The sequence below is a fragment of the Triticum dicoccoides genome, chromosome 2B (genome assembly GCF_002162155.2).
Source record: "Triticum dicoccoides isolate Atlit2015 ecotype Zavitan chromosome 2B, WEW_v2.0, whole genome shotgun sequence".
NCBI lineage: Eukaryota > Viridiplantae > Streptophyta > Magnoliopsida > Poales > Poaceae > Triticum > Triticum dicoccoides.
Window position 1 is genome coordinate 75149572 of NC_041383.1, and position 5751 is coordinate 75155322.

The 5751-nt window shown below is 46.7% G+C and overlaps 1 pseudogene; it reads right to left on the minus strand.

Annotated features, from left to right (window-relative positions):
• Window positions 1–3139: 3139 nt before the first annotated feature.
• Window positions 3140–3747, minus strand: LOC119360505 (annotated as a pseudogene).
• Window positions 3748–5751: the final 2004 nt, after the last annotated feature.

Below are 5751 nucleotides of genomic sequence, written 5' to 3' on the forward strand. Positions count from 1 at the left end.
CTCCCCCTCTTCTTTGCCCTCCCCCCTCTTCCATTAATGCCTTCCCTCTTCTCTCCCTCTCCTCTCCCACTATCTCCCTAGCTAGCTAGCTCTCTCTCTCCCTAGCTAGCTAGCTAGCTAGTTAGAGCTATATATCTAGAGCTACTAGGTAATTAATAAGAAAGGTGCTCGATATCCCTCTCGACACATAGGTGAGCAAAAAATGTGTTTGTGTGGATTGGACCGAAACTATATATATATGGGCGATATGAGAATATATATACCGAATTGTGTGTGGCATAATTTGAGTTGCCTACATTGTGTATTTGATGAAATAATGTGGGTGACATGAGTTGCCTATGTTTTGCCGAAATGTCGATTCAATTCCATTTTGGCGAATTTCGGGCATGCAAACTCAATATGTCCTATGTTTAGGGAAGGTCATGCTGAATTTTTGTATGAATTTGATCCATGCATGCATATATACGTGGTTGTAATATTTGCTACGGGCGCAGATGATAATGAAGGTCAATGGAAGGATGGTGGAAAGATACTGGCAATCCGCTGTGGATGACATGTATGAAAAAAGACTGAAGGATGTTTTATGTCCGTGTCGAAAATGCAAAGGAGGAGTCAGGCTCGACCCCTTTAAGGGTGGTACATTCAAGGCGCACCTGCTCATGCATGGTTTCATGCATGGCCATACTCGGTGGATAAGTGAAGATGATGATGATGGTGATGAGGACGTCGACGGGGCAGGAAATAACGACATGGGGCCACCAGATGAAGAGATGACCGATTATGTGCTCGAAGTGGAAGATGGCCTTGGAAATGTTGATGGCGAAGAGGTAGTTCAAGGCGGAGAAGACGCGGACACGTCGCCGTCTTCGTTGCTAGTAAGTTCAGCCATGTGGGACCCACATGTTCGAGACCTGCTTCGCAAGAAGACGACAAGCTACAGAGCTGCTTCAAAAGAGGAGGCCAAACTGGCGCAACTGGAGGTAGACTTGATGACTCCTTTGTATGATGGTTGCAATTCCGAGGTGACCCGCTTGAGTTTCACACTAGAACTTCTAAAGACGAAGGCAAAAAACAAATGGGCTATGCTCGTGTCATGGTTGATGAAGTGGTGGAGCCATATTCGATGCTAGCACTTGACATTGCTGGAGGTGATGGCGAGTGCACACTGGGAGAGGCCGTACATCATATCATCCTATGGAGAAAGGATTGCATCATCTTTCCAAGTCCACCGACACCGCGTCGTCTGTCGACTCCTCCTCGAAGTCCGCCGCCGAGTCAGCAGACTCCCGCTCCTCCAAGTCCACGAACGCGTGAGCCGACTCCTCCTCGAAGTCTGCCACCGAGTCAGCAGACTCCCGCTCCTCCAAGTCCACAAACACGTGAGCCGACTCCTCCTCGAAGTCCGCCACCTCCTCCAAGTCCCCGAACGCGTGAGAAGACTCCTCCTCCTTCATGTCCGGCACAGCGTCAGGCCACTCCTCCTGCTTCAAGTCCAGCACAGCGTCAGCCACGTCAGCCGTCTTTGCCGTCTCAGCAATCGCAGAAGAGACACGCCGCAGCTATGGTGCGTATCGGTACGAGTCGAGGTAGTACAGGAAGTACAGGCGGAGACAAGCGATATAAATATGGTCCAAGCCTCGGTCCTCTTCCTCAGAGGCCTTACGACATGACCGAGGAGCAAAACACAGCCATAGTGCAGGCCCAAGTGGATGCCCATTTTGGACTGAAACCGGCACCGCCGCCAAAGGAGAAAGTGCCTGAGAAAACGATTGACCACTTCATTCGTATGGCTAGAGCACCAGCTCCCAAGCCTGTTGACTCAGACTATGAGCGCCAAATTAGGAAGCTACATCGAGCACGGCTACAGAAGGAAGCGAGCTTGAGCTCGAGCCAACAAGCAGCTAGCAAAAAATGCGGGAAAACCGTTCCCCAGCTGGGAGAACAGGCGGCGCAAGTGATCCCCCCGCTTGTTGTGCCAACAACACATGAGAGGAGTACGCGCACCAAATATTATTGTGGGCAAACCGTTAGCGTTCCCCGGCTGGGCGATGTGCTAATAACGGAGGAGCATATAGTGCAGGCTGAAATGCTCAAGATCTCTGTTGGACAACTCCTCGAAATCGAGCCCATGTCTCCGCTTAGAGAATCGGAAATAAAACAGAAATATGTCCGGGGCTAACCTTTGATCCATCCAGACAAGGTCAAGGACCTTCCAACGAGAATGTATGAATTACATCAATGGTATATGAACATTACCAAGATTTTCAATCGAGAGTCCCTCATGGTGAATGTCAAGCGTGAGCATTACTACCATGAGAAAGCTCTGGCCGTTGAGTATTCAAAACTATTTCAGTTATACAATCAAGACGCACTCGACAAGTCTATCGTCAGTTGCTATTGTCTGTAAGTGATTTCTTTCTATAATTTAAGTCTCAAGCTAGCTATGTAGTGATAATTTTGATCAATCATTACATGTAATTATCCTCATTATATTCTTTTCTGTCGTATTATATGCAGGATGAAGATGTATGAAATGAAAAAATCTGGACGCTATGGCATTGGGTTCATTGACCCAAATACCATTAATGAGTACATATGGAATTTTCCAGTTTATCAAGCAGGTGTAGAGGAAAGCATGCTAGAGTTCTTGAAGCACTTCTATACTAATGAAGATATACTACGTCCTTACAACTTCATGTGAGTCACACTGTCTTGTAATACAAATTCTGTTTTTGCTTACTAGCTAGTTAGATGTTAATAATTAAGTGTATACGGTTTATGGTAGTTGATTAATTTTATACACATGCCCGCATAATTAAGACATGCAAACGTGTGCGCATGCAGTTGGCACTGGATCTTGTTAGACATTAAAGTTGAGGAAGGAAGAGTTGAATTACTAGACTCGCTACTTAAAGAAGATAAAGACTACACCATCGTGAAGGGGATAGTCAACAGGTAATTTCAATCATTATTAACTACATCTCGACCTATTATTAGTTCGTCGTTTTCTGATATGAACTATTTAATAACCCTTTACTTAATTTTCTTTGCCGGTGGGCAGGGCATGGGCAAAGTTCATCAAGGTGACTCCAGGCAAATGGGCAAAAAAGTTGTTTTGGCATCGACCAAAGGTAAATAATTAAGTATGCGCGGACATGAATATGGTGCGCCCGTCCGGGTGCAGCGTGTAAGAGGTGATCACGTCGTCCATGGCGAACGGTGGCGGCGAGGGCACGCTTTTCCAGGACCACCTCATGGTTGGGCTCGGCCACGGCTCGTCCTTATCCGCTGGCGCCCACGACATGGCCTCGAAGGAGTGCTGCTCGTGGACATGGCGATGTGTCAACGCGTACATCATGCCGCCGGCGGCCATGGTGAAGGTGGTTGTGTCGATGAGTCGAACCGGTGGGCGGGGGCCCATGGGAGCCCAGCCGTCTCGGTGTCGAACACGAGGGTGGGAGTGTGTGGACAGCATGGGTTGGTGGTGATGAAGATGTGGCTGCCCATGGCGGCGAAGTCCATGTGAAGACGTTTCACTGGTGCGGCTAACCGGAGAGCAGCAGGGTCTGGGAACCCATGGTGCAGGTCGTCGGTGGTGGTTTCCTGCAAGGCGTCGACGTCGATCTTGTGGATGCTGAAGCCCTTGTGCCAGTCGTCCAGCACCAGGTAGAGGTGCTTCTTGGACACACGGCATGGCCTTTTCCCGGTGCGGTCGACGTCGAGGTGCGAGTGCTGACGCTTAGACATGTTCTTCCCGCACTAACTGGATCTGAAGATTGATTTTTTGATTCTGATGGTTACGAGGTTGCCAGCCAGTAGAGGAGAAGAAACGAGAGAGACGACAATGGGGATCCAGATGTGTCTAACCTGGCAATGAATCAATTATGTGTTAGGTCTTGGAACCCCTCCCCTTATTTATGAAGCGGCTAGAACCTCGATCGGAGTGACTAATCCAACTCCCGGCCGCGCTCGGATTGCAGATAGAACCTAGACCCCGAGTCGGAGCAGAAGCAGGAAATGACTAATCCAACTCCCGACAATGGGGGAAAAATGGGGGTCACCGGAGTTACCGCGCCGTCGTCGCCGGAGTCGTTGCCGCCGCGCCCGTGGACTGCTTGAGTTACCGGGCCGCCCGTATGGCTACAAAGAAGGCAGTGGAGTGGAGACACGCCGCCCCTCCCGTGGTCACCGAAATCTTGGTGTGGCCGGCGCCGCCCCTCCCGTGGTCGCCGAAATGTTGATGTGGCCGGCGGCGCTCCGCCCCTCCCGTGGTCGCCGAAATGTTGATGTGGCCGGCGGCGCTCCGCCCCTCCTTTCTTTTTGCGCGTCTGCTATTCTTCTTCAGGCGCCTGAAATTCGGTCCCGCGGCATTGCGGCTCGGCCCATTCCGAGAGACAACCTGCCTAGGCGCACACATGGGCCCGTTCCGGGGTTGAACCGTGTTATCTTTGACAGATACATAAATTCTCTAAATTTGTCTCAAACAAAAAAAAAGATAAATTCTATAAATTTGCCAAAAAAACAATTCTCTAGTACTCCTAGGTCCTAAAAAAGATAAATTCTCTAAAAACAACTTCACTAAAACAAATACTCCCTTTGAGCACATGTTACCGGGCGAAGCCACAAAAAAAACAAATACATATTAAACAATGTTATCCAAATTTTATAAAATGTTCATGAATTTTTTAAGATTTCATGGATTAAAAAAATTTCCATGCATTCAAAATAGCTTTCATGATTTTTTCAAAGTTTAATTTTAAAATGAGTTGAATTTTAAATATACTCAAAAAGTAATAATAATAACGTCCCTGCATTATAAAAAAAGATGTACACGATTTTTTAAAGTACATGGTTCTTTCAAAATTACATATTTAAGAAATGCCCGTGAATACTTTAAATTGCAATTTTAAAATGGTCATGATTTTTTTGAAATTGATCGTTATCTATTATGAAGATTCTGCATATGTGCAAGTGCAAATAATCTTGACTTCAGAAGGGTGAAAACCAACCTTTGTCTTCACGCAAGAGAAACTTAAGCTATGTCTACAGACTGAATCATTGCTTGAGCCACCACATTGGTTTTTAATTTAAACATCGGAAGCTCTGCTTAAGCATTAAAGGAGGAGAATCTGTACAGACTGAAACCCAGACCGTGATCTTTTTTCCTTTACGCCAAACGGAACAGAGAAGCAGCAAAATCTCCGAGGGCTCCTACCCACATCTGATCGCAGCCCGAAATGAGACATGCTCCACATTATCGATCTGAATCTTGGTACAAGCAGAGAAGAGGTGCTGAGCAGCAGCAGCTTGATCTGAATATTTGGTCTTTCAGCTTCATTTGGTGTCATACTAAAGCTGACCTCAGGTCTTGACTCCCCTTTTGTGCTTCGAGAATCAATCCACTAACTGAAGGAAAATTTTCATAGATTTTCCATTTACACAGCAAAGCTATCAAGACAAAATGTATATCATGGCATTAAAAACAAATACAGCCAGAAAAAAGACATGCACTTCAAGTGATATTCCAATGCAGAGTAAAATGCATACATGTCAAGAGGGTCTAGAGCCCCACCGCATCAGCATCGCAAAGCACTATCATGGCATTAGGAACAAGTTCACAACAATACCACCAGAAAGAAAGAGTATATTGATTTCAGATGATGTTCCACTGCATACTAAAGGGCGTAAATGACATACACCAGTCATCACACACAAATGTAGAGTGTCCACCACAAGGACATCTCAAAGAAG